This window comes from Lissotriton vulgaris, chromosome 3_1 (assembly GCF_964263255.1).
Source record: "Lissotriton vulgaris chromosome 3_1, aLisVul1.2, whole genome shotgun sequence".
Lineage (NCBI taxonomy): Eukaryota > Metazoa > Chordata > Amphibia > Caudata > Salamandridae > Lissotriton > Lissotriton vulgaris.
In genome coordinates, this window is record NC_141689.1 from 671,485,451 (window position 1) to 671,506,351 (window position 20,901).

Below are 20,901 nucleotides of genomic sequence, written 5' to 3' on the forward strand. Positions count from 1 at the left end.
CGGTACAGCCTACCGGGAACACGCATAATCGCAGGCTCCACAGAACCTTGTTGTTTCAGGTACCACTAACTCAGTGCAAATCAAACTAAGTATAATACCTATCAAACCTATACAATATCCCTTTAGTATGCTTCCTTCAAAAACTCCCTTTTATATCACTTATAGATTTAGTTGAATAATAAAATTCACGCTGCAAGTGCAAAGACAGACTTAATGTCAGTCTACACTAGGGACAGCACAGGTCACAATTTGAACTATAATGTCCCTGAAACATACATATTTTAACAATGTATTCTTTCTATACATGTTCTATCTTTCATTTCAATCATGATTACAGATGATGCAGTCCACCCTAACATTTACACTGCGGACAAGTACAGAAAGCGGAAACCAAACGCATGGTGGTAGTTTCAAAGTACTCAACAAAGAATCACTGTTTCAAACACTCCATACTGAGACATTGGCAGATCTTGTCATTGGAACCAGATTTTAAGAACATTTTTCAAGAGAATCCGAGATTTGCTTATACCAGGAGTAGGAACATTCTGGACATGGTAAAGACCAACAAAAAAACGACGGTGTCCATGCAACACAAAGGGACCCTACCGTGTCATAACTGCAACAATTGCAATGCCATTATTAAAGGAACTACTGTTAATCACCCAAGCAGTGGGAAAGCTCTTGAGTTGAAAGTCACGGCCACTTGTGATTCCAAAAATTTAGTGTACCTATTGAAATGCCCTTGTGGCCTCATTCATGTGGGGGAAACTATCAGAAAAATCAAAACGAGGTTAATTGAACATAAGAGCAGCATCAGAAGAATGATGAAAAATCTACTGTGGCAGTTCATTTCAATGAACGCAGACACAACATTTCACAACTTAAATTTACGGTGCTAGAGACACTGAATGACATTGAATATATTGATCTAAATCGCAATCTACTACAGAAAGAAAATGAATGGATTTTTAAGCTGGATGCTTTAAAGCCCCATGGGCTGAATGACTGTTTGGAATTCTCCTGCTACTTGTGATAGATATAAAATGACTGAAGAATGAACTTGTATGTGAAGGGACCTTGTTCAAAGGTCAAACACTGTTGAAGTATATGCGATTTTTCCACATATCTCATCATTGTTTTCTTTTCCTTGCATTATGTATGATACACTGGTTGTTGTTATGATTATCGTTTTCTGATCATATTCACATGTTATTTATTGCACACTTATATATTCTTTTCCCCTTTACAATAATTTATACTTTTTCAATATGGCCGCCATGTAGGTTCGGATCGCACCCAATAACTCTATATAGTTCTATCAGCATGCACTTTAAACATTCAGAATGAATTACTATTGAGTTGTACTTTGAAAAAAAAATGTTTATTAAGTTCTTTAGTTGATTCTACATTTCGTAAAGAAATGGGGTTTAAAAACAACTGTTAATAGGCATTACGTATTGAACAATAGACATATTCCAAGATGGCAGCCGTTTATATGGAGGTTTTCATGGTATCTACGTGACATCGTTTGTTTTTACACACACGCTAGCCATGCTTGCATTAATGGCGGATTACTGGTAACACACTCTGTGTGCAAAAATTCGTGAATTCACATCACGTTACAGACTGATGTTAATCCGGTAAGCAGGGATTTAGCGCATTGTTGAATATTTTTTCACTAGACAGGTGACGATATATTGCAGGATTCTAAGTATGTTTGGTGATTGACACTAAGGGGTCCATTAGGATGTCGGGCGGATTGCCTCCGCCAGGGTAGCGGTGGCCACCGCCACCCTGGCGGAGGCAATCTGCCCGACATCCTTCCCTGCATTCCCCCCGCCATATTACGATGGCGGAGGGGACCGCAGCGGTGGGAAACACCGCCCGCCTGTTTTCCGCCCCGGTCGCCTTGCGGCCGGGGCAGAAAAAGGGATAACATGGTAGCGGTGTCTATCAGACATCGCCAGCCATATTATTATGCGCATTTTTCAATACCTTGCCACGGAAAGGCATGCGGTCTTCACTCTGGGGGCCCCCTGCGGGCCCCCAGAGTTAAGTACAGTTGGGGGGGTGCACATGGGGGGGTACCTGTGGTACCGCCCTTCATTGTCATTTGCAAAGCGGCAGGCACCGCGTGGTGCCTGCCGCTTTGCAAATGAAAATGTGAAAGTGCATTTTCAGCATTGTGGCGGGCGGTGCAGAGAGCACCACCCGCCACAATGCTGAAAATACAGGATGTGCCCGCCACTGTGGCGGGCACATCCTAATGGCACCCCCGGGACCCCCGCCCTTATGGTGGGCGGTCCCGATTTACGATAGGATGACGGGCGGGCAAAGTCCGCCCGTCATCTTAATGGACCCCTAAGCGTGTAATAAACGTAGAGTGATATTGACTGATGTTTGGTCGTAGAATACTAGCACTAGTCGACACTGCTGTGAAATTGTTTGTTTAGACATCATTTATTAGTGTTTTCCAAATGATTTTGTTTAATACAGAAGGGTACTATGTCCAATGCAGGTAAATGCGCAAACCCTTACCATACACTGTTTTTCTGTTAAACCACGCATATATTTCCAAGTGACTATTATTCTCATTATGATAGATATATCATGTTATTATTTGATGTTATATTGATTATACGAGTGTGGGTCCTCATAAAAAAAAAAGTGAATTCTAGATTCCCCTGATGAAGTGCCGCGAGGCACGAAATGCATTGGGAGCTGTTGATCATTGTACAATGAATTAAGTTGAATGTGAAATACAACATTACAATTTACAATGGATGATATGAATAAAAACAAGTTTTGAAACAACAAATCAATCGTGGGGATTACATTATCTAACGAACTTGGATTACTACCTACAAACATTTAATATCGCATTTGCGATTACAATTCGAGCTGCGCCCAGAGGGTCGCCCTTTAATTGCAAGGGTCGCATTGGTGTGTTTTTCATTTTGAAACACCTCTAGGCCGACTAGGTGATACCACTGAGGCACGCTACATTCAGATTAAACTAATACAGACGCCTGTGCATGGTCTAAAAACATTTTTAATTAATTTATCTTCGAGTCGCTCCAGAACAGACTGTGGCACGGCTTATTTTTGGCAAAAAAAAGAATAACGAATCAACATGTCGACATTTGATGATATAACAAGAATCACTGATGCACATGCAGACACGTTTGCATTTGCAGCAGAAGATGTCTCAAAAATGTATGCACTTATAGATGAAGACACCACACCCGTTCTTAACAAAAAAAGTAAAGAGAACAATATCAAGCAGTTATTATATCTATCAAAGCGCGAAGTAAATCCACGTTTACATGCAAGCACTTTAATTAGATATCACAAGGCACAGAGGATACCTCGAGGCCTAAGAGTTCCGCTAAAGCCACTTCTATGTAAAAACAATCAAAAATTCGTTGAACTGTGGTATGCCGTACTGAATAAATGCTCGCTTGATTTAATCCTGCTCATCATTGAGGAACTTTCGAAAGTTTTGGAAGAGTTGAATAAATAAATAATTCAGGCCAAAAATTAATTAAAGGAAACTCTAGAGAAGGAAGACTGGGATCAAGTGGTACTTAATATCAATAATCAACTTGAGAAATACAGGGAAGAGATTAGCGAGCGAAAGGTTTGCAAATATATAAACGCGACACGATTGACTACAAAATGGGGGGAGTTTATTCATGGGCTGAAGTATATGCGAGGAGACGTCAAAACAAGCCACAAACTAATACTTCACAAACAGAAACATCATCTTCTGAAGGCGAATCCCACCCCATGCAAAAAAGACCAAGCACAGAAACATCGTCAACACATACAACAGCTCAAACTTCCACAACTGGGCCTTTTTTAGAATCAGGTCAAAGAGAGCCAGCCGACCCAGGTGGGGTAAAAGGCGACGGACCATTAATCGAGCCAGTGAAAGAACCGGTGGTCAAACCCAAACGCAGGCACAAATAACGGATGAAAATCAATTAGTGATCAACATTTCTTCTCACCAACTCACCAATAAAGAAATACAAACACTACAAAAGGAACATCTTTTGTTCCAACGCACAACGCCAACAAACTAGAGTTTCACATCAGCCTTTTCAAACTGATACGAAATTTGAAATTGCGTCATTTTTTTGGAAAATGTGTTGCCACCAAGTGATGACAGAGAACAAGACACAGAATTGAAACATTTGAGACCTAAAAGTATTTTTGAAGCACCCATGAGCCATAAATCAATTGATACCTTTGAATCTTTGGTCAAAAATGATATAGATCGATGGGATTACAAACACAGCACTAAATTCAACAACCTGTCGAAAAAAGAACGAAATATTTTGAGAAATATTGCGAATGATCCAAAAATCACAGTACAGAAAGCCGACAAGGGAGGGGCAATAGTCCTAATGGACACAGAATTCTATATGACAGAAGTAGATGCACATGTTATGGATGAAGAAACGTATGCTCCCTTAGGATTTGATCCTACTAAGAAATTTCAAGAGCTATTACACCTAATTTTGGAACAAGCAAATAAAGATGGAGTGATTACAGAAAAAACAAAAAGATTTCTTACCAAAATGCATCCGAGAGCACCTTCCATCTATATGCTCCCAAAGGTCCACAACAACTTACAGCACCCACCTTTACGTCCGATTGTCAACACCAGAGACAGCATCCATGAACCAGTAGGGTCAATTTTTGGATTTATATCTCAAGGATTTTGTCATTAAGGCCACGTCATACATTAAGGATACTACAGATTTTTTGAACAAGCTTGCTCAAATCACATTATCTGAACATCAAGAAGTATGGCTATGCACCATAGACGTGAGGACGCTCTATACTTCCATCCCACACGACTTAGGGATTGAAGCAGTAGAATCAATGTTACTAACGATCTGATTTGTTAAAACAAGTTCAGAAAGCGGAAACCAAACGCATGGTGGTAGTTTCAAAGTACTCAACAAAGAGTCACTGTTTCAAACACTCCATACTGAGACATTGGCAGATCTTGTCATTGGAACCAGATTTTAAGAACATTTTTCAAGAGAATCCGAGATTTGCTTATACCAGGAGTAGGAACATTCTGGATATAGTAAAGACCAACAAAAAAAACGACGGTGTCCATGCAACACAAAGGGACCCTACTGTGTCATAACTGCAACAATTGCAATGCCATTATTAAAGGAACTACTGTTAATCACCCACGCAGTGGGAAAGCTCTTGAGTTGAAAGTCACGGCCACTTGTGATTCCCAAAATTTAGTGTACCTATTGAAATGCCCTTGTGGCCTCATTTATGTGGGGAAAACTATCAGAAAAATCAAAACGAGGTTAATTGAACATAAGAGCAGCATCAGAAGAAATGATGAAAAATCTACTGTGGCAGTTCATTTCAATGAACGCAGACACAACATTTCACAACTTAAATTTATGGTGCTAGAGACACTGAATGACATTGAATATATTGATCTAAATCGCAAACTACTACAGAAAGAAAATGAATGGATTTTTAAGCTGGATGCTTTAAAGCCCCATGGGCTGAATGACCGTTTGGAATTATCGTGCTACTTGTGATAGATATAAAATGACTGAAGAATGAACTTGTATGTGAAGGGACCTTGTTCAAAGGTCAAACACTGTTGAAGTATATGCGATTTTTCCACATATCTCATCATTGTTTTCTTTTCCTTGCATTATGTATGATACACTGGTTGTTATGATTATCGTTTTCTGATCATATTCACATGTTATTTATTGCACACTTATATATTCTTTTCCCCTTTTCAATAATTTATACTTTTTCAATATGGCCGCCATGTAGGTTCGGATCGCACCCAATTACTCTATATAGTTCTATCAGCATGCACTTTAAACATTCAGAATGAATTACTATTGAGTTATACTTTGAGAAAAAAATGTTATTAAGTTCTTTAGATGATTCTACATTTCGTAAAGAAATGGGGTTTAAAAACAACTGTTAACAGGCATTACGTATTGAACAATACACATATTCCAAGATGGCAGCCGTTTTTATGGAGGTTTTCATGGTATCTACGTGACATTGTTTGTTTTTACACACACGCTAGCCATGCTTGTATTAATGGCTGATTACTGGTAACACACTCTGTGTGCAAAAATTCGTGAATTCACATCACATTACAGACTGATGTTAATCCGGTAAGCAGGGATTTAGCGCATTGTTGAATATGTTTTCACTAGACAGGTGACGATATATTGCAGGATTCTAAGTATGTTTGGTGATTGACACTAAGCGCGTAATAAACGTAGAGTGATATTGACTGATGTTTGGTCGTAGAATACTAGCACTAGTCAACACTGCTGTGAAATTGTTTGTTTAGACATCATTTATTAGTGTTTTCCAAATGATTTTGTTTAATACAGAAGGGTACTATGTCGAATGCAGATAAATGCGCAAACCCTTACCATACACTGTTTTTCTGTTAAACCACGCATATATTTCAAAGTGACTATTATTCTCATTATGATAGATATATCATGTTATTATTTGATGTGTTATTGATTATACGAGTGTGGGTCCTCTTAAAAAAAAATTGAATTCTGGATTCCCCTGATGAAGTGCCGCGAGGCACGAAATGCATTGGGAGCTGTTGATCATTGTACAATGAATTAAGTTGAATGTGAAATACAACATTACAATTTACAATGAATGATATGAATAAAAACAAGTTTTGAAACAACAAATCAATTGTGGGGATTACATTATCTAACGAACTTGGATTACTACCTACAAACATTTAATATCGCATTTGTGATTCCAATTCGAGCTGAGCCCAGAGGGTCGCCCTTTAATTGCAAGGGGCGCATTGGTGTGTTTTACAATAAAAAGTACAAATTATGTTTATAACTAGAACTATAATACCTGAGGCTAACTCTTTACCAGCTCTTTACCAGAGTCTGTAGCTGCGATTAACGGTTCCTATGGAAAATTTTAAAAAGTCCAGCACAGTTACTGTTTGGATTAGCAACATTGTGTGGTGAACTTGTGACCTGTGTGCTCACTGAAGTGTTACTATGGTAACAGGCAGTAAGCAGTTTGGGGGTAGGGTTGAAAGGTACTGGCTGTACAGAAACCGTTATATTTACCAAGGATCCTCTACATGACCAAGAGGAAAGCAAATTAAGACAGGAAACTGTGTAGCAGATTCACAAGCCCCTTGCGCCACGTTTGCCTCGCTTTTCCCATGTTAAAAGTGAACTAATAGTGGCGCAAGGGACTTGTAAATCTGGCCCTATGTACAGTACGAGCAAAAGAAGAACACAACTCTTCAAATTCTTTTTCGATCACAATTGGACAGTGTTGCTTCACGATTCTCAATGCACTTCACTAAATACTTTGTGCCTATTTAAATGGGGGACAAGATTGTCGACATTACAAAACGTAGTGGCATATTTACAAGGACGGCATTAAAATTGTTGCCGCTTTAATGGCAGAAAACTACAACTAAAATGCCTATATTGGACTTCAAAATCCTTTCTTATCTTACCAGGAGATTTTCTCAACATTGCTATTTGCTATGCAAGAGTGAGAGCTGAGGCTCTCGCCCTGTCATACCAAACTTGGGGACATATTATCAAGGACAGCGTTAACATGTTCTGGTGTAAACCTGGGCTTCTATTGGAATTCGCACAAATTCTCAAAAGCCTATTATTAAGCCATTATGGCCTCTTTAACAACACTTTCCTAACGCTAATGGACGATAATTTTAACGCTGTCCTTGTAAAAAAATGCCCCCAATATCGCGAAAAATATAGCGATAATTTATGTTCGCAAGTGAAAAGCTTATTAATATAAGACTGTGGACTCGACATATTAATCCTCCTCGCATAATAAACATGCTTAAGTCTACTTCAGAACAGATGTTGGGATCCGACATAAACCGCAATTAGCAAGAGTTTTCCTATAGGTCCTCAAATCCAGGACCGCCTTGTAAATACAACGCTATTGTCATACCTTCCTTTTCCTTTTTATATCTCATAGAAACCCCTACCTTGCCACTGAGAACACCTACATTTCAACTCATTGGAGATATGAGGCGAGCCCTTAGCAAACCGGCTGCTAACATGCTTTAAGCATGCATCTTAGCGTCACCTCGTAAATAGGGCGATATAATTTTCACTGCATTTTTGTCTTTTTTTTTAATTGCGGCGAAATGGCACTTGTTAATATGCCCTCATGTTTGCTATGACGCAACAGGAACCTCGACTCCCGCCCTGCCATACCAAACGGCAGTATCCAGAGGGTAGACACCCCGGGACACAGCAGGAGCCGCTCCTGGGGGGTGGTGTTCCCCAAGGCTTTCGACTGCTCCAGAATGGAGACCATGCGGCCCCCCTCTCAAAATATAAAAAGCCCCAGAGGGTGGTAATCATTGGGGCTTAGACAAACTTTTGAGCTCCCTCACCCATTTATTTTGTAGCACGGAGGAATGGCGGTCCCCAGCTACAGGGCCCCTCTGGACCCCCATCAAATGTAATATTTCTCGGGTAGCTATTTTTTAAACAAGCACTGGAGCCCCTGCTTTGTTTTAATTTTTATTATGGCGGATCCATGCACCAAACGCACATTTCTGTGTTTTTCCCCAAAAAATGTTTTAAAACATTTGGACTCTAGGGGTCCTTGTGGGACACCCTAAGCAGGTCTAGATGATCAACATATTTCTTACATGCCCCCTTCATACTTGTTGAACACTTGTCCCACTATTTTCTAGATCCTCGCTTCTACAGAGGCACAAAATGGCTGCCAACACTTCCTGGTTTCCAATGTTGACAAACACTTGACAGTCAATTAGCGCGTGATCGGGACGGTGCGCTTAGAGTCCGCGCAAGATGCGCGGAATCCCCGCGGTCATAGATATATATGTATTTTTTATTGTAATTTTCTCAGAAACTTCTGAACGGATTTACACCATTTAAGCAAAAGGCACGAGTCTGAACCAAGGACTACCACTTTCACAAATTTGGTGTAATTCCGTTCAGCTGTTCGGGCTGTAGCCGTGATGAACAGTTCCTATGGAAAATTGAATGGTGAAAACACGTTTTGTGACCCCCCTTTTTTCTCCGTTTTTTCCCCCCGAAAAAATCTTTTTTAAAACCCCCTAGAGGGTCAAAATATTTCTTACCTGCCCCCTTTATACTTTTTAAACACTTGTTCCACTCATTTCTAGATCCTCGCTCCTACTGAGGCACAAAATGGCTGCCAGCACTTCCTGGCGTCGAATGTTGACAACCACTTCACAGCCAATGAGCATTCTGCGCGTGATCGGGACGGTGCACTTATAATCCGCTAAAGATGCGCGGATCCACAGAGGCCATAGATATATATGTACTTTTAATTGTAATTTTCTCAGAAACTACTGAACAGATTTACACCATATAAGCAAAAGGCACGAGTCTGAACAAAGGACTACAACTTTGCCAAATTTGGTGTAATTCCGTTCAGCCGTTTGGGCTGTAGCCGCGATGAACGGTACCTATGAAAAATTGCATGTTGAATACACGTTTTGGGGCCCTCCTTTTTTCTCATCCCTTGCTTCAAGAATCACCCCAGACTTTCAGGATAGGAGCGGACCAGAGAGCCCCACCAGTTTTGAAAATGTCACGGAGATTCGTCAACCGGCGCCAAAGTTATTCCAAATAGAATGTTGGGGATTTCCTATGGAAAATAGGTCCTAACTATAACTACCGACTGGTGACCTCCAGTAGGTAATATATATATATATTATACCAATTTTTAAAAAAGGGGACATGGAAAACCCTGCTTGTTATCGCCCCACATCCCTCCTAGACTCATTTATGAAAGTTGCGGGAAGGGTTATCCTCAATAGACTCCAACAGTGGGCAGAGGATAATAATATCTTAAGCCCTGTACAATATGGTTTTAGGGAGGGTAGGGTAACGGTTAAACAAGTTCTAAATTTTATTTTAACACAGGGGAAATACATTCATGAAAAAGAGGGGAAATTATTTGCGTTGATCTTACCGCAGCTTTCGATTGTGTTGTCCAAATTTTGGAGGGCCTTAATGTCAAGTCCTCACTGGTGTTTTTCTTAAGGCACTTATACATATGATATATCAGCAACAAGAGAGGGAGGGTATGAGTAGACACTCCTGGACCCCGGGCTAATTCATACACAAACAACAAAGGAGTGACTAGGCACAAGCATTTGAAAAACAATAACCACGGTTCTCTTAACGTGTGGTGAAGGTTAAATAAATGAATAAATAAACCCCCATGGAAAGTGCTCTGTCTTTATCTAAGATAAAATGGTGCTGCCAGTTCCGTTAGTATACCAACTGGTATGCCTCTCACCCTCTGGAGCTAGTAATCTACAGTGGTGAAGCTCTATTCATTTAGAAGGACCCTCACTCACCACTAGTTGGTGACATGCTTCATCATCGGGTCCCCGCTAGGGTGACCGAGTATCACCCTAGCGTGCTACAACGCCTGACTACAGCGGAGCAGGATGTGGTGAGTGGAACAGTGCCCAAATCAAAAAGTGACTAAACGTGTGGTGTCAGTGCAAATTAAAAAATGCAGAGGTTGTAACCAGATCAAAAAATTTTTTAATGATGGCCAACCCGCATTGATTAAAAATAGTGAGTGGACTAGACAAGGTTCTGAATTACGGAACCCCAGTCCTAAAAATCGGTCGACATGTTTCTGCTGTTTTATTGCATTTTGCTCAGCTTTCTTCAGGACCTAATAAATAGTCCTCCGGTGGTGTGCGCGCACTAAGGCGTACCCTCCCGGGAGGCTCTAAATGTGAAAATTAATAAAATTCAAAAAAACTGTGTGAAAAAAATAATAATAATCACACAACAGTTAACCATGTCATCTCATGCCATTTGCAGAAACAATCATAGCAACCTATGGGAGAAAAAAGGGACAAGACAAAGACAAACAATGACACATAATTAGATCTCAATTGTGGTCCAATATCTCAGAATAAGCTGCATTAATGGCGCTGACTGGGTGTGTCATACTGGAAACAGAGCCCATCCCAAGGTGACGGTGCAGTGTAATATCATTTCTATGAATAGGTGCCTCAAAAATCTAGATCAGCACCCAACATGCCCGACCTATTCTGCCGGTAAAATGCGGGGCAAATCGCATGTATATCCTGCTTTCAAATCAAGTCAGACTTGCCTCATACATATGGTTCATTCGTCCCATAGTATTATTCATAGTCGAGTGAAGGTTAAAACGTTCCGTTTTTAACGTCGTGTGTACAATATAAAACTCAGGGGCTTAGAACCTCTCCATAACGGAAAAGCAGCGAAAATGCTATATTTCTTGATTACTCACAAAAAGCGGGACATTAAGATGCCCCTTCGGTGAGGGTGGCGCGGGTGTACTTCACGCGGTGGCTTTCTGCAATGGGAGAGAGGTATGTATCAATTTCCCCACTGTCGAAAATAATAATAGTAGTAATAGTACGGAAAACCAGGGGACCCGGGTGATTGTTTATCAGGTCGGGTGTCACTTACTTCTGCACTCGCGGCTCCCCGCCCGTGACCTGCTTTCCTGTCCAACCCTCCCGGAAGCGGTAGTTTCACCGGGAAACGAACTGTGTTTATTAAACGCCCTGGGCGGAACAGAGTACACCACGTGGGACGCCGGTAGTCACGTGGTGTCGTCTGCAGAATAATTCTTAAAGGGATACAGTGCAAAAAGGGAGTTCCTGCTGCCATGCTTCGCGAGTTCGATCCCCCGCATGACTTCAGTAACCATGGGGGTTTATTTATTCATTTATTTAACCTTCACCACACGTTAAGAGAACCGTGGTTAATGTTTTTCAAATGCTTGTGCCTAGTCACTTATACATATGAGCCACAGCTAGGGTGAGATATGGCCTAAGGGAGAATGTACCAAGTCGTTCCGCGTGGAGAAGGGTGTTAGACAAGGTTGCGTACTGGCCCCATTCCTCTTCTCAATATACACTTACGCTTTGGGGGAGGAATTGATGGCCAGGGCGAGAGATCCTCCAAGAGGGTAACAACAAAGAGATTGACTCCCTTTTCTACACAGATGATGCAGTACTGATGTCAAGAACTTGGGCATCAAATTTGATGACCAATTGTCCTTTAAACATCAATTTGTGGCCGTAGCTGGTATGTGTTTTCACATAATTAAATCTTTGAGGAAGTTTTTTGATCTTCTACCTCTGCCAGCCAGGAAAACGGTTGCAGTTGCTTTAATAACTTCGAGGCCGGACAACTGTAACAGCCTATATGCTGGAACCCATAAGGCCATACTCCATAGGCTACAGATGGTCCAGCACGCAACCGCCCGGCTGGTGCTACGGTGGCCATGCAAGTCATCTGCCTCGGCCGCACACAATGCGCTTCATTGGCTACCAATTGGCAAAAGGATCTTATTTAAGATCCTCCTGATCACATTCAGAGCCTTCCAACAGCAAAGGCCCAAATATCTGTCCAGTGGCTTTAAACGGTATCATCCTACCCGCTGCTTGAGGTCTGCTAGTCAGAATCTGCTAACAATCCCCAGATTTAGGCTGGTAACTAAAGGAGGGAAATCTCTGTTTGTCCTGGGCGCTAAGGCCTGGAACAAGCTTCCGCCGCATCTTCGGTCACTGTCCCATAAAAATCATTTCAGGAAATCCTTAAAAACTTGGGTGTTCTCCCTCACAGATGCTGCGTGCAGAGCACTAGTGTAAGGTATGTTTCACCGAACGGCTTTCTTCCCTCCAATCTATTCCATCTGGATTGGTTGAGCGCCAAGATACTCCTTGAAGTGGTAGGAGCGCTATATAAGTGTCCATTACATTTACATTTACAAGAACCCAACTTTGTCTACAAAGGGCCCTCCACCTACATTGACTTCATGGATAACAGGAGTCTGAAGCTTAATGTCAAGAAGACCTTTGTAATGTCCTGTGGCAAGGGAAGGAATAAACAGTGCAATCTAGTAGTAGAAAATGAAAAAATTGAATCTACTAAAAAAAAATCTTATCTAGGTATCCTATTGGAGGACACTGGATCAGGGAGATCTGCGATTAAAAATAGGACCCTCTTTTTTAAGCGATCAACTGCGGCTCTGATGCTATTTGCAAATAAAATGTGTAAAAAGGCCCCCGGGGATCCTGCTAAAAATGTATCTAGCTAAATGCTTAAGCATAGCTACGTATGGGGCAGGAATCTGGGGGTTTTATGATGTTTCCTCTATTCAGGTAATAGAGAATGCTTTCTTAAGATTTATATTAGCTGTCCCTCAAAGGTCGTCGTTTTTTAATTGTCACAGCGAACTGGGGATATCCCACATTGCCGATGTGATGGAAATGCAGCTTTGTTACTTTGGCACAGAGTCTGAACTTCACCACATTTGACATTAAATAGAGAAATTTTAACAGACTCCTTGGGATTAGAACAGTCTGGAAAAATTCCCTGGTTGAATTATATAAGAAAGCTGTCTAATGATCTAGGGAGATCAGATTTTTATACTAATCCGGGTATAATGTGCACAATATCCAGAGAGGAGCTAAAGGGTTTTTGTTTAAACCACTTTGAGTTTCTAAGAATTGGGTTGGAAATTAATAAAAGTACAGTGCTCAGACATCAATTGACTTTGGCCTGTGTCTCTATACAACCATATTTAGTATTGTGCCTAGGTGGGTATGATAGATATGTCCTGACCAGGTTCAGGTTTGACAGTTTTCATCCTCTAGTATCTTTCCCATCCACAAACGACTGGTCTAGGCAGCTCTGCCCATGTCCGTGTGATAATCGATCTTCTCAAACTACAATGCATGTGACTCTTTTTTGTAAATGTTATGCTAAAGAACTTGCAAGATGGATTATGCCTTTTTTAAAGCAAGGAGCATGGAGGCAATGCCGTCCGGCCTTTTTATTCTTACAAATACTGGAAAATGTGTATGTTATTGGAATCATGACCGTTTTTTTAAATGTATACTAAGAAAAAGGAGAATCATAAAAAATTTTTTTTAATAATATTCTTTTTTTGAAAATAGAACAATAACAAACAAGGCAATAGTAGGCATACAGCTGGGTACGTGTTCGAGTAGGGGAGAAAACGCATCACAATGTGATACAGAACATCAGTAAGAGAAATAAGGGGGGGAGGGGAGCAGGGGGGGGAAACAAAGCCACTTTACATTAGGAATAGATAGCATTAGGAATGTCGGATCAGGGGGAGAGAGGAGCATCCAGAACTTCGGTGAGGGGAGGTGTACACACATCGCCCCGGTAGGCATTCCATTGACCCCAAATTTTACCCCACTTCCTCGGTCTACCACGTGCCACATACACCGTTTTCTCACTAAACATACACCAGCCCATGTTCTGTTTCCATGCCAAAACCGTGGGCGGCCTCTGGGAGCCCCACAACTGTGCTATATCTCTCTTGGCAACCATATTCCCCAGGGTCGCCCACTGAGTCTGCGCCACATTATAATCAGTCGGTTCCCATACATTCAGCAAGCAACGCCTGGCTTCGGGTAGTAGCGCAACTCCCGTGACCTCTGTCATCTCTGAGTGCACTTGATTCCAGAACACTGCTATCTCCGGGCATTCCCAAATTATGTGGAGGAAAGTACCAGTTAAACTGCACCCACGCTTGCACAATCCATCAACAGAATAACCCATCTGAATCAAGCGAGGGCCAGTCACGTAGATCCGGTGCAGGATCTTAAGCTGCACGAATCGGAGACGGGCTAGAATCGTGACCTCCTTGGGAGAGGATATCGCAGATTGCCAGTCCTCATCTAATTCTAAACCGTCATTGGTCCAAACCTCTCTAAGGTGTACCAACAGATCAGCACGGTCATTAATCAATTTTTTATATATCAGAGAAATAGTGCTGTCTGGAACGTATCCATCAAGCACCCTATCTTCGAGTGGGGACGATTCTGGGATAGCAACACCTGCAGGAAAAACCGAATTCAACGCGTGGCGGACCTGTATGTAACGGTAAAACTCCTTGTCATTAAGTTCGTACTCTATCTTCAGCTCCTCAAAGGTCTTAATCCTACCCTTGGCCCAGAGGTCGCTTACCTTGCTAATACCGATCCTATCCCAGTTCGCAAAGCCTTTCGTCCTCCACAAGCTACCCATTTTATCAGACGCATAGAGCGGAGTAGCCCGGGTCAAACGATCAGCCCATCCCATTGCCGCGTTCGCACACTTCCACACTCGCACTGCTATATTAGTGGGTCCCGACAGTTTCCCTCCCGCAGATTTGGAGTAAAGTGCCCTGTTATAGTCTCCACCCGGTAGCTGCCACTTATCCATCTTGAACGCGGGGTTCAAAACTGGACCGTACATTCCATGGTTTATCGCTCCCAGCTGGGAGGCCCAGTAGTAACGCTTGATATCGGGAAGTGCGATACCTCCGTCATACCATGGGAGCGTCAATTTGGCGAGGGCGATACGCGGACGTCCGCCCCACACCAACTGCCTCTGTAGACTCTCAACCTCACGGAAATAACCCGCCGGAATTACATTGAACGTGTTCTGAAGCGCGTATAAAAACCGCGGCAAGGACATCATTTTGAACAGGGCTGCGCGCTCCAGAGGTGGCAATGGCAGTCTACTCCAGGCCGCCACATCAGATTTCAAGCGTTGGAGTGGAGGAAGCAGATTCCGTTAGTAACGGACAGCGGGGTCCAGTGTAATATAGACCCCCAGATATTTAAATCCCGTCTGTGTCACCTGTATAGGACAGCCGCGCGGTAAAGAGGGAGTGTCACCCGAAAGTACGTAAACACAGGACTTAGTCCAATTAATCACAAGGCCGGAGTTCCTCCCGAACGAGTTCAGTACATCAATCAGTACTATCAAGTACTTTCGAGGTAACGAGAGATACAACAGGATGTCATCTGCGTATAATGATATTCGATCCTCAAATTCAGGGGTCCACTGAATACCATTCATTGATGGTTCCCACCGCAGCCAAGCCGCTACAGGTTCCAAGGCGAGTGCGAAAAGAAGTGGGGACAACGGGCACCCCTGTCGCGTGCCCCTCCCCAGAACAAAGGACCTGGAGACCCGACCATTTACCACAACCTGAGCTAATGGTTCCTCGTACAGAAGTTTTACCCAGCCGATGAAACCGGAGCCGAAACCAAACTTTGCAAGGGCAGCCCAGAAATATGGCCATTCCACCGTATCAAAGGCCATCGTAGCATCCAAAGAAACCAAGATGGCCGGATCACGCAGCGACGTCGCTCTCACCAGGACGCCATGGAGGCGTCGCAGGTTCAGAGCCGTGTTGCGATGTGGAATGAAACCAGATTGATCCGGATGGATCAGGTCATCGATTACCTTTATCAAGCGGTTTGCCAATAATTTAGCTAGAATCTTGGGCTCCGTGTTAAAGAGCGATATTGGCCTATAGGATGCGCAGCCATCTCGCGGTTTCCCCTCCTTATGAATCACCACAATGATCGCAAGTCGCTGATCACGGGGAAGGGAGCCGATGTCTCGCGCTTCTAGGAACATAGTACGAAGATGCGGCGCCATTTTGTAGGGATGCAGTTTGTAAAGCTCGATGGGGAGACCGTTGGGGCCCATAGCTTTTCCAGAGCGGACGGATCGGATAGCAGCCGCCACCTCATCAACCGAAAATGCTTCGTCCATCAAATCCCTATCTGAGTCCGATAGGCGCAGCAACGCAATGTCCCTTAACAGTAAATGGGTGTCTTCCTCTGGTCTATCGGAGACTGGGAAGTATACATTTCGAAAATGTTCCGCAAAACACTCCACAATCTCAACCGGGTCAGTCACATGCACTCCATCAGCTCTCTCAACCACAGGAACTACACGACTCGCTCTCTCCTTCTTGTCTAACCAAGCAATCAGCTTCCCAGCCTTGTCTCCCACATCGTACAGCCGTCCCTGCTGCTCTCTACTAGCAATTCTAGCAGCGTCCGTTACCAGGGCTCAATAATCGAGTTGTTTGAGACCAAGGACATGAACCTTCTCCTGAGTGATATCCACTTCTAAATCCCCTTCCAACTCAGCTATTTCGGCCTCTAGGCGGACTACTGCCTCATGTTTGCCTTTTTTAGCAGCAGCGATTAGCGATAGCGCCTGTCCACGGATAACAGTCTCGAAAGCCTCCCACAATGAAACAGAATAGGATACAGACCCCACATTCTCAGTGAAATAATGATCCAAAGACTTGATCAATTCAGCCCTGGTTTTGGGGTTACGGAGGTACCAAGGGTTAATCTGAGCCACTCGACCCTCAGCACCCATCCTCATGTCCATCAAAAGCCACAGTGGGGAGTGGTCCGAAATACCCCTGGCAAGATTTCTAATTTCCCTAACCAAAGAGGCCTGCGCCGCTAGCATCAAGATATAATCAAGCCTTGAGAGGCTACAGTGAGCGCCAGAGTGAAAGGTGAATTGCACCTGTCCCGGATGCATTAGCCTCCAACAATCTACCAGTCCCAAAATCTGCAAAAATTCACCTAACCAGGACTGTGATTTCGTGAGGTCCCTGGGGGGGGCTGTGGTCCTCCCTACCGGAAACAACAGAGTTAAAATCTCCACCCATAATCAGAGTGCCCTCAGGGAGCCCTAAAACCACCCTCCCCAGTTCAGCAGCCCCGGTGGAACATACATAGAGAGAAGTGAGATGGTCTTCCCCTCCCACCTACCGGTGAGCACAGCATAGCGTCCCCTATCATCAAGGATTATGTCATCTACCTCCAGGGGGAGGGAACTCCTGACTAGGATACCCACCACTCTAGATCCAGTGGTGAATCCAGAATGTGCAATCAGACGATATCCTCGCCGATTCATAGCATGGCATGTGTTGCCAATCAAATGTGTCTCTTACAATAAAACTATATCAGGGGAGAGGCATCTCAATAGTTGTAACACAACCCCACGTTTTATCCTGTCCCCAAACCCATTGACATTCCAGCACAATAACTTCAACCCCCTACCCCCCATCCCAGGAGCAAGTGACGAATCTACCCCATAGCGAACAGAACACCCAGATCAAGATGTACGACGATGTGTTGCCTTGAAACAAAATTAAACAAACCCAAACCTCCCCCCCACCCCCCAATAAAGCCCAAAAATACACCCCTGCACCCCTGCGAAAGACTCAAAAGCCATCTGTACCGACAGGATTTTCGGACCAGATGGGATCAGCTCCTGAGAGCCCCTCTAACCCAGCCGGAACGTAACCACCTCCCTCCTCAGGACCATCTATCCAGGCACCTGGGTACCTACCTGAGGATGGGGAACTCGCAATATACAAGCTCATATCATCAGAAACACCACTAAACCTATAGGGATACTAAGAATACTCACTGATTACTAAGGACATCCATGCCCTACACCACACTCATACCTCATAGTCTCGCGACCTCATGGGTCCAGACTAATCTACCCTGGGGCAGTTCTGATTATCTACCATTACACACTGATTACCCTCAGTGCTCACTCAAGCCGCAATCTTGCGGGTATACACACTGCTCACCCTCAGTGCTCACTCGACACGCAATCCAGCGTGTCTACACACATGGGCCTGCAGTCCCAGTGCTCTCATTTACACATGGTCCGCAATCCGGCAGACCTACACACCCCTCTGTCTTAGGTGCTCTCATTCACACACGGTCCACAATCCGGCAGACCTACACACCCCTCTGTCTTAGGTGCTCTCATTCACACACGGTCCGCAATCTGGCAGACCTACACACTGACCACAATCAGTGCTCTCACTAACGCCACTTACCAATGACGACCACTTTCCTATGAATACCTTCAGCTCTCTGTCTCTCTATGTTGGGAAGTCTCTAAAAACGCTCTCTATCATAAAAACAACACATATAAACTAGTTCACTAAGAACTGGGGTTTCTTTATTTTAACAATGATGAAATACAAATACACAAATCTGCGGGGTCTCTATGACTAACAGGAACTTTAACACACCGCTGAAAGAAACGGATTAGACATACAGTACAAGGTTATCTGCGGAGTAACAGGAACTTTTAACACACCGCTGAAAGAAAAGGATTAGACATACAGTACAAGGTTATCTGCGGGGTAACAGGAACTTTTAACACACCGCTGAAAGAAAAGGATTAGACATACAATAGCCTAGGGAATAAGGACAAGATTAAGGTGTAATTGTAAAGGGGACTAGTTTAGACTCCCTCACCTATTAGAAGGAAGATTTCTCTCTGACTCTGGTGGGATCAGGGCTCTCTCTGTCTCTCCCTCCGTCACCACAGCACCACGCCTCTGGTTCAATTGCTCCAGCTGACAGCCTTAGCTCCTCCATCTGCTTTGATGCTCTCTGCACTGCTCTCTCTTCAGCTTCAGCAATCATCTGCCTTCTTTCTCCATTCCAGAACTGCACTGCATTCTGCAGCTCCAGCAGACATCCTGCTCTCTCCTCTGCAAGCACCAAACTGCACTGACCCCAAACTGCACTGAACACTCCTCTTCTCCTGTAGTTCGCTAATATGGATTCCTCTCCCCTCATGGAAATTTCCAACAAAGAGCTGCCTCCCACCGAATTCCTGTGCTAGCTCCAGAGCTCTTTGCGCAACCGCAGTGGCCAGCTGCTTGTTACGTCTGGGCCCAAGAGACAAACACATTCCTCGGATAAGAAGCAGTCCTGACTGGTTTTCCCCTAGCAGTCAACAGCCTTAACTATAAACTTTACCTTTACCCCTGAAGCCTCTCAGCTCCATCAAAATGGAGTTTCTCTAGTTCTGGACCTTGTACGCCTGAGAAGGGTGAAATAACCCTTAGCTCTGTCAGAGTACCTACATAAACCATACCAATGTGTAATATAAAGTCAGGACCACAGGATCCAACCTCTACTATAAGCAAAAATGACAGGCCAAAGCCAATAGGCAATAGATGGCCTCTTCTAGGTCTGGAAGAAAGGGCTTAAAAGGGCCAACACAAGCTAGGAATACGTATCCTAGATGTGAGCAAGATTAAAGTCTATATCACTGCCAACTAGGGCCAAAAGCCTGTCTATACACCATCCCAACTTGCAGTGTGCCTGTCGCCCAATTATTAAACTAGTCTACAAAAAGAAACCCGGAGGAGGAAGAGTCCCAATCTCCCTCGCCACCTCTGGGTACAGTACCATAAGTATCGCAAAAGTCATGAAACCACAGCTGCCAGTTCTGTACATTGTCCAAAAAACAGCTACCACTGCTCATTTCTGTTCCGGCGGGCCACCCTCGGCTCCTTCAGTCCCACCAAAATGTTCCGAGCGATCACGCTGTGCGGGCAAGGTGTCAAGCCAGTCACTCACGTTCTCAGGGCAATCAAAGAAGAACGTCCGTTCATTGTGTTCAACACGTAGCCGAGTTCGAAAAAGCATTGCATATTTCATACCCATGTCTCTCAGTCGCCGCTTCACTCCCAAGAATCCCATCCTTTGTTTCTGAACAAACTGGGTGAAATCAGGGTAGAATCTCACCGTAGTGTTTTCAAACTTCGTGGGGCCACCCACTCGCGATGCCTGCAGGATAGAGTCTCTATCCCTGAAATTTAAGATTCTGGCAATTATAGGCCGCGGCGGGGCACCCAGTTTCGGCTTCCCACCCGGGACTCTGTGTGCGCGTTCCACCGCAAAGAAGTTGCTCAGGCCTTTGGGGGCGAGATGGTTCAAGATGAGATCCTCTACGAGGAGATCTGCGGCGAACTCTTCTGATTTATCAGGGACCCCAATGATACGTATGTTATTACGTCTGGCCCGACTTTCAAAATCCTCCAGCCGACGGGCGAAGAGATCATTGGAGGATTGTAAGTTGCGAACCTCCGTCTGTAAATCGAAGACATCAGTCGTAAGGCTGGAGGTCTTAAGATCCAAGGATTTGACCTTCTCATTGG